The following is a 10,414-nucleotide window of genomic DNA, read 5'->3' as shown; positions in this document are numbered from 1 at the left end:
TCACAATATAGATTCATATAAATTGACATGAATGTAATTTGTAATGGAATCGTATGTTGTGTAATAAATAAATCTAAATCTAAAAATCTAAATCTATTATGGCATAGTAGTCATCTGTGCGAGCTTGTGCAAACATGCCCGATGCGCTGCAGAAATGGGGCAGCCCCAACAAAATCCTGAAACCATTATTATATTGGACGCGCAGGGAACTGATGGTCTTCTGCGTAAAACTAGTCCAGAGGCTGCACGTGTAGAAAACTTGACAATAGGCTTTAAATAAAGTTATTTTTACCTGTTGGCTACACCGTGCAAACCTCCTTATTAGCATGTTGCATCGGACCGCCAGTGCCCTGCGCTCCCGTTCTATATCTAATTGGTCTTTAAGGTCGTCGGTGACATAGTGTCCAAGATACTTAAATGTATACACGCGCTTGAGCTCATTATTATTACTTTTACAGCTCGCTGTACATTGTCTGGTTACGATTGGCTTATAGCCATTGGTGGATAGCGCCAAAAGTACATTAAGAAAAGGTCAAGGCTGCATACAAAATTTTAACGGTTCTCTTTAAAATTACCTAACTAAATAACTTTAATTCATACATGTGTTAGCTTTATATAATTAATAACAAATTATTTACATATACTTGTACTTTATTAATAATAATCTGATTTATTTAGTAAAAGAAGTGAGTGTAATGATTAAACCAAGACCTGACAGTTGGCATGTCGACCAATCAGGGCACTGCTAAAATGGTGGCGCGGCGTTCTGATTGGCCCACAGTGATGACGCTTGAAGTAGCGGGAATAGTCGCAACGGCCGTAGGGCAGTCTTGATTTAACCAGCAAAAGGAAAGGAGTTCTAAAATTAAACACTAACCTGCATATTACATAATTTGTTTACAACTACACGTTTTACGTTATAAATTGCATACGAGTATGGCAAGCGTTTGTAATTGGTGAGTTAAATGTGTGTATAAACACAGTGATAATAAATAGTAAGTACTTAAATCCATTACGATATTTCATTTATTTACTTAAATTACATACCTTTGGCAATTTAAAACCATTAAGTCAGCCTCCTGCATTTACACATGTTCTGTACAATTAACGTATGTGGTGATAATCTATGGCTAGACTAGGTAAATATAAAATACACATATTTTTCTAAACTTATGTAGGCACTTCCGGATGTGACATCACTGCATGTCAATTAAATTAAAATACTGTATGTCAGTAAAACTGGTAGTTCGCCCCGAGTTCGCGATTTGGTAAAAAGTATATAGACTAGATACTTAGACATAATATACTTACATATTTAGTGTTCGACGCGATTGAATAAACCAATGTTGAAATTTAAGATTGCCGTTTTGTTTATAGTTTTGACTACAGATTCATATTTTCACATCGTTATTTATAAATTTTTGTCATTATCAAACTAATGAATTCAAATAAGGAGTAAACAAAATTGGGCAAACTTTGTCCGTTATTGACCCCCATTTTGTTTTAAAATTCCTTCCGCATATCCTCAGGCTTCAATTTACAACTCAATCAGACCAGTGATACATACTATTACTTTATATGCCTCCTAAAATGCCCAGTTTCCCGCGTACCCACCACAATTGACCAGACAACAGTGCACCTACCATATCTAATATATACATACCTACACTGTGGCCACGCATACTTTCTCGCAAAGGAGTTGACCAGTATAGCAAGACTCCTCACTAGCTCCTCCTCCTCAGCTTTTGGGTCCACTAGGCTCTTCTAGCTACATAACCCCTTGATCGATCCTGCTTATGTTAGAACTTAAAGATATATTGCCCTCGACAACACATTTACTTAGATTTAAATTAGAACTAAAATAATTGCGTAATAAACTATCCTTTGATAGTTAAGTGAAACATAAAATCCGGGACGTCAGCTGTATGTTTCAAGTTAAATGTAAATACTTCGCCAAACTTCGCTCGCCCGTTTGATTAGTCATGCATTTCAACTTACTACGTGTAAAACATTAATTCGCAGTTCCAGAACGTTAGATTACAAAATTAATTGAACAAAACTAGTCGACTTTTACACCGCATGTAGCAGAAAGAATTAGGACCATCGTCTCCAAAAATAATAACCGCGCTCCTGGCCACATGTCGACGTAATACCGCCGGCTTTCGCTCGTAAAAAATAAGAAAAGACCCCGCAAAATGCCCTCTATTACAGTTGGTCCGTATATGTTCGAGATTGGAAAGACATTTGTCGGTAACAGAATCGGACGGCGTGCGACGTGTTCTTATCGGTGCGGACGTTTTGATTTTACGCATTAGCCTGTGACGCGTGCGGGATTCGGAATTTGAATTTCGAACACGATCTTTCAGAATTGGCAAGTAAAAGGATAGGCTCGATGCCCCTTTTTCATGCCCACACCATTTGACATTTGGGGACCTCGAGGAATCGCAGCCATCTTGGAAAATGTGTACCATCCAGGATAAATTCGCATTTTACTCTAAATCTACATTCCAAAATACATACCAAGTGACTGTCGTGTGAATATCCTCTTTATAATATTCAACAATAATTAACCAGAAATATTAAAAAATAAGAGAAGTACTTACAAAGAGTTGCGATGAGAAATTACATGGAAAAATTATGAATGAATTCATTGATAATGAAGCCATGCACTTTTACGGCTGCTAGTACGCTTCTTCTAGTACGCTGCTAGTTCTCTGGTAATATAGAATCCCATCAAAAATATTTTCACGTAAAATGTTGCCAAGACGAAACCAAACGGCCAAGCCACATATTTTGACCAAGGTGTAGAGTTTGTGAAGTTAGGGCTACAAGAGATCTGATAACTTTTTGACAGTGCGAGCCTTATGGTTTCGTCTTGGCAAAATTTTACATGGAAATGTATTTGATGGAATTTTACTTCTTTTTGTAAGTTGCTTTTGACGAACTTCATCCCATAATTGGGTTGGGGGTGATTTACTATTAAAAATGCTGAAATACGTATCTGGAGGCATCTTTTATACAATCTGCTTTTTTACTGATTCTCCTTACAAACTTTAACCCTTTTTTCCCCCCTTTTCATCTTTAAGGGGTGATTTTGGAATTTAAAACTATTCTTTATCCTTCCCCATAACGAAAATTATCTACATACCAAATTTCAAATAACTCGGTTCAGCGGTTATTGTTCCCGCATGCAAAATTCGACCCCCTATTCACCCCCCTTACGGCCCCCTTTAGGGGCTGAAAATATCAAGTTTTTTTTAATTTTTGTGTTGTTTGTGTACTAATACTATCCTGCATACCAAAGGGTATAAGCAGGATAACTTTAGAAAAATTGCCCCCAGCGTTTTTGGGTCGAAACTATAATCAAACGATGCCTTTTGAGGAGGTAATACCCTGCACAATGTTTCATTCATCTGTTACCCCCGATGAAAAACACCCGATTAACCCCAAAACTGTTTTATTTATTTTTTCCTAAACTATGAAAGTGACGAATTTCAAATTTTGTAAAAATATTAATGAGACTAAAGGCTATATGGTAAAAAAATATGATCCTCCTAATCATTTACATTCTTGTAAAAAAATAAAAAAAATAATGAATCACTATGATGATGATATGATGAATGAGAGCTATGCAATTGAAATTTTTATCGAATTTAATCTGTCGTGAGACATACTAACATTAAGATAATTCTACGGATTACACTCACGTATTTTCACATGTCGCGTGCGTATCTAAAAATACGTAGAATTATTTTAATGATTTTTTTTATGTTTAATAGGTCCACTATTGACATTATATCCCGAGAAAGAATTTGTTTATCTGGTATAATCCAAACCCAAGTTATGAGGGTTAAAAAAAACGACGAATCGCTTCGACAGAAGGTGGTAGTGCCCTTGCGCTTCGCTTTGCTCGTCTTGGCGGGGCAGAAAAGGTTTGTGTATAAACCATAATAATTATGAACTGTATTACTAGTCGCCTTAAGTTTATGGGTATTGGCTAAGAAGAATATTATACGGGACGCATTAGAATAATATTGCGCTAACACTTGGCGCGACAAACAGCTCGTATATGAGATCATTCAGCCGAGTCAGGACGAGTAATGTATTCCAATAGTTGTCGCAGCGCGCTATGTGACGCCACATATAACACTCTGAATTCCTTAAATGTAAAGCGCTCCCCGCCGCTCCCAGAGTCGTTGGGACCCCTATAAAAATGTTAGTTCGCTTTTCATTACATTTTCGAACACCGTGCCAAGGATCATACACACGATAAAAGACTCTATGAAAGACTATTAGAGCAAATTTTTCATTGCGCCTGGAACATTTATTTCGCCAAATGTCCGATCTTACTCCTTTTAAATGACCCGTTACGGTGTTTTACTTTGTTTGCCGCTAAAGTTCATCCGGAGATTGAAATAGTTTTTAAAATAAGCAAAGGTCGCTGTCCTAATATTGGATCTGGAATATTGGATTCTGAGCAGCAACTCATGTTTAACGGAAGCGTTGGTAATGTGGCTATTTATTAAGCCTTATTTACGTTTGGGTGTTAGCGAACTAGCTAACAGAACATTATAACTTCACTACTCCGCACGACGCTGTGTTATTTCCCTGGATACCCATATTGCAACTGGGCTTTCACGGCTCCAGTTTAAGGAGAGCTTCTACGGCTGCGGAATCCCTTCACGAGAGCCCCAAGTCACTACGCTTAACTAAATTTCAAGAGGCCACAGGCCGCTGGTCTTGATATACGTGATACAAGGGTCCCTTTGCCCCGCAGGGCAGTAATTTGCACCTGTAGTCACTGATATTATGTGAGAAATTTTGTGTTACTTGAAAATGGGCTACGAGAATGTTTTTGATGTTCGGCTTTGGTTTTGAATATGATCCCTAAATAACCTACGTTACCTTTATTACAATGTAACTTTTTTAGCTCATGCGTAGCTTTTAAGTTACTACGTTCCTTCCACTTCTCTATTTTTAAGCAACTGGTAATAAATAAGTGTACTTGTAAGTAAGTGTTGTCCACAAAATTACGTACTCACATTTTGATTAACTAGTATTGCATGTTAAGTAATATTTGTACCCATAGTAACTTAATTGAAAATAAGTAATTGCTGGCGTAAGCATTACGTAGGTACTTACTTATATGTACATCTCGCGGGAATAATGGTGCTTATGACAGTTCATTAACTCGACATCATAACTTTGCATTAACTTCGAACAAATACAAGTACAAATAATTTATTAATAACGCCAACTTACATTTACATGTCATGATTAGGTACATATATTATTCAATTTAATTATTACACATTTAACACATTTTAATTGTTTTTATATAATTTAACACAGTTACATCCCCAGATTTAATGTATTTTTACCATAGAGACTATACATGTCTGTTATATTGTAGTAATTATTTATTTTAAGATTATTATAATGTAATGTTTACCCAGGTATTGGCTGTTGTGTTTATAAAATGTTTTTATGCATTTTTCATGTCACTATATGATGTTACTATAAATGTTGTATTGACTTGTAAAAGAGCCCTTAAGACCTACTTGCAGAATCATTTTTAGGATTCCGTAGCCAAATGGCAAAGAACCCTTATAGATTCGTCATGTCCGTCTGTCTGTCCGTTTATGTCACAGCCACTTTTTTCCTAAACTATAAGAACTATACTGTTTAAACTTGGTAAGTAGATGTATTCTATGAACCGCATTATGATTTTCACACAAAAATAGAAAACAAAACAATAAATTTTGGGGGTTCCCCATACTTAGAACTGAAACTCAAAAAAAAAATGGTCATCAAACCTATACGTGAGGGGTATCTGTGGATAGGTCTTCAAAAATGATATTGAGGTTTCTAATATCATTTTTTTCTAAACTGAATAGTTTGCGCGAGAGACACTTCCAAAGTGGTAAAATGTGTCCCCCCCCCCCCTGTAATTTCTAAAATAAGAGTATGATAAACCTAAAAAAAAAAATTATGATGTACATTACCATGCAAACTTCCACCGAAAGTTGGTTTGAACGAGATCTAGTAAGTAGTTTTAATACGTCATAAATTGTACGGGACCCTTCATGGGCGAGTCCCCCGTAACTTCTAAAATAACAGAATGAAAAATCTAAAAAAAAAAAATGGTCTACATTGGCATGCAAACTTCCACCGAAAATGGGTTTGAACGAGATCTAGTAAGTAGTTTTTTTTAATACGTCATAAAATTAAAAAAAAAAAATTATCATACCCATACGTGTGGGATAGATACCCCACACGTATGGGTATGATAATTTTTTTTTGATTGGATAGGTCTTCAAAAATGATATTGAGTTTTTTAATGTCATTTTTTTCTAAACTGAATAGTTTGCGCGAGAGACACTTCCACAGTGCCCCCCCCCCCTGTAACTTTTAAAATAAGAGAATGATAAACCTAAATAAACATATGATGTACATTACCATGCAAACTTTCACCGAAAATTGGTTTGAACGAGATCTAGTAAGTAGTTTTTTATTAATACGTCATAAAAAATTTTTTCACAAACCCATACATGAGGGGTATCTATGGATAGGTCTTCAAAAATGATATTGAGAGTTCTAATATCATTTTTTTCTAAACTGAATAGTTTGCACGAGAGACACTTCCAAAGTGGTAAAATGTGTCCCCCCCCCTGTAATTTCTAAAATAAGAGAATGATAAACCTAAAAAAAAAATTATGATGTACATTACCATGCAAACTTCCACCGAAAGTTGGTTTGAACGAGATCTAGTAAGTAGTTTTAATACGTCATAAATTGTACGGGACCCTTCATGGGCGAGTCCGACTCGCACTTGGCCGCTTTTTGATTCGTGATGTCGTCTCTCGCCATCTAACGAAAATGAAAGAGACGCCATCACGAATATTCGCAGAATCCCTGCATGTCTGGCCGTACCATTAGGATCACAACGATGAGCAGTTAAACACCGTGCAAAAGTACAACAGACAAGGAAAAATGTTATAAAAAATATATTATTAAGAATGAAGAATCGCGACTAAAGTTAAATAAATAAAAAGTAGAAGTGGAAACTTGCCTAATTCATACTTCCTAAGAGAAAAGGCTAATGATCTGGGTATATAAATAAGAAAATAATATTCAGTTGATGTAAAAAGATTTTTTCTTTATTCAGTAATCAACTAGAATAATAATTTGAATTTAAGTTTAAATAACTTCTGAGAAAAATGTGTTTTTTTTTTTAAAGTGGTTAAGGTACGATTCAAGCTTAAGTATTCCTAAATCGTACCAGTATATTTCCATATCGTACCTGTATATTCCTATGGCAAACCAAGATCCAATGAATAATATCAGTCTCATAGTCACAGTAATTGACATACATAAGTAATAGTAACTATTATAGCTTAACTGCTTAACGTCCTCCTTCGTAGCGTAGCGTAATAGTCATCTCTCTCTATCACTCTTATATGTTAGTGCGACAGTGACAGTTGCGTTTTGTTCGCTACGGAGCGTTATCGATTGGCATGTTGGCTACGCGGGCTGATCCTATTAATTGGTCAATACCTGTCGAATGATCTTAGATATAAGACGAACATATATAGATAGCATATCTAACTGTATTATGTAATTCTTTGCCATCATTACAAATACTATAATGAGCATTTTTGTCAACTCCAGCTCACCGAAGCTCGTGAGTCCAGGTTTCATATTGTGTGTACTATATCATCTCTTCTTGTACAAAATATCGGTACCAAATACGACATAGGGATGAGTATGAATTAGGCACAAGATAATTAACGATTTCAAATTTTCCATGTAACAAAATAGCTGCTAGGCTGGCGAATAGACATCCAGTAATTTAAAACGTATATAAGTATAGAATTAAGTAAGAAACTTCTAAGTTATAGTACATAACTCAGCATTAACAAAATTGAAATCCTTATGAATCAACGAAAAAAACTCGAAACAGTAAAATTACTTATTTTTTGAATAATTTCTAAAGGAGCGGCAGGGTGGAGTCATTGCATGGCGAAATATGTAGTAGGTCCATTTTATAGCACTCGCATTGCCACTGCAGTTTCACGAAATGAGAACTTGATAGGGGGTATGTATGATTCAGGAACAAGTACGATTTGCCCTATCTGTAAAAAATAATAAGGTGTAAAACATGAGATCGAGGAGCTTGTTTGAAATATTCTCTCTATATGAACGTTGTGAAAAAGTGCATTTACATAAGCCATTTCGAGCACCCAGCAGAACAGAAGGCTGTCAAGGGACTGATATGATTCCACTCAATCGAATATTTTGCCCGACGCGACGTGTGTGGATTTGTGAAGGTCATAAAACACCAAGGACCGGTTGGGTTGGATGCTACTAATATTTGACATAGAAACTGGAGTTTTCTAATGTAAGTTACTACAACATGTGTTTGATTCGACTGGTAAAATACTTATTGACTAGTTATTCTCTTAAATTGGCTTATAAGTTCTGAGGCTTATACTAAAAGTCACGACCGAAGCTGACCAAAAAATAACTTTTTCCTACTACAGACACATTGTCAAATAGCCTCCTTCACTTTCCAGTGGTTATAAACAGGTTTATAGTAGGTTCCGCGCTTTCTGGGCGTCCAAAATGCCCTTAAGCCGCCAGTTAGCACCTTACCACAGCATTTAAAACAATGAGTATCACGAAATAGTTGGTAAACTAAAAATCCCTATGGAACCCTTGTCTGAGAGTTCCCAACTTCAGCTTTAGTTGACGACTTTCAAACCAAGCTCTCTGAGTGGCTTTTGTTGACTACGTTAATTATAGCAATGGGCTGGTTTTGTGAGGCAAGTTTCCTTTTTTGGTGGTTTGGCAAAAACTTTACCGTTGCTAGGGTAAAGCTCGGAAATCGTAAAACGCTGGCTTATTTCTATTATGTAGCGTAAATCTTGTTGCATCCGAAATCTGTCTATCCAATTTAATCAACATTAGGAGCCCCGATCAATCTTTCTGGGTTAATATATATGTATATAAAACAACAATATAAGATCACTATAAAATCGAAGGATGTGTTTGGAAAACACTTTCAGGGTTGAGGATAAAGTTTTACTGCCAAAAGGAAAACGAGATGTTTTAACACAGTAATTTATTTAAAAATGTATCAATTTTTTTTTCATTTTTCCCTAATATAAAATATGTAACATTAAAGTAAGTAGGTCATAAAAATACGACGGATACGGCGACGCGTACTCTTTGACAACAGACGTTGAAAGTCATCGATGTCGCAAAAAGAAAATATTTCACAATTATAAACGAGGATAGCAGCTAACTCATATGATTCCAATATCATTCAAATATCGGTTCAATGTCCTGCAAATCTCAAAACCCTGCTTACTGCTTTGCAAAAAGGGTTAGGTTTTGCAGACAGCAGGACGTATTTGCGAAAAGTTATGCATAGTATGGGATTCAAATATGTATAAGAAATGCAGAAACCTGATACTGATGGAGCGTTCCAATATTGTGCTTTGGCGAAAAAGTTATTTAGATAATCGAGGTTTGGTCCTGAAAGCGACACAATAACTAACGAAAATCAAATGTCATCGGAGTCAGAGTCTGAAGAATATATTAATATTAAATATTTAAAATCGGATTTTGAAGAATAGGTAACCTATTATACTTACTTCTCTGGCGCAGCGACCCAAAATGTATCTTGACCTTCAACACGACTGCTCGCCACTGATCCCGGTCCTGTGCAGTTTAGTTTATCACCAGCCTTCAACCTGGAGTTCGCGCAGATCCGTGTCCACAACATCCGTCCATCGATACCTAGGACGCCCGGCCGGGGGGCGTCGATTTTCCCTCAAAAGCATCATCTCCAACAAAGCATCTATTCTCTGAAAACAATGTATTCATTATATATTATACAAATATCAACATGAAGCAAATACACACTGTACCGATTATACATGACGTACGTGCATTATTTCCATTTGTCAGCTGTTTGTACATAGCGACACACAGGAAAGAGTAGAGTCATATAATGTATTGGTTCCCTTATAAATGATATAAAATCATATATTCCACGACTCTTCTCTTTCCGCGCAGACTCTATCTCAGGGCCAAATAGAAAGTTTACGTGCTTAGCATTGGATCTACATACAGTGTGGTAAATGTGTGCGAGCGTGACAAACTAATTCTAAAATAAAATCTCTTATTTAACCCTAATATAATATATATGTATGTCAGCTGCTGTGCCCTAAACCAGAATACCATAATAACACATTACACTTTGAAAATAACTATGTGAAACTAGGCGAGCTGTCTCAAAATTAGTCAATTAGCTAATTCTCCTGACGGCATAAGCGACCTAACTTAATTTATGTACCTATACTAAAACTGTTATATGACGACTCCATTGTATATTTTTGTCCAATGC

The sequence above is a fragment of the Cydia pomonella genome, chromosome 4 (assembly GCF_033807575.1).
Source record: "Cydia pomonella isolate Wapato2018A chromosome 4, ilCydPomo1, whole genome shotgun sequence".
NCBI lineage: Eukaryota > Metazoa > Arthropoda > Insecta > Lepidoptera > Tortricidae > Cydia > Cydia pomonella.
The sequence above is the reverse complement of the archived record's forward strand: the minus strand, read 5'-3'. Positions refer to the sequence as shown.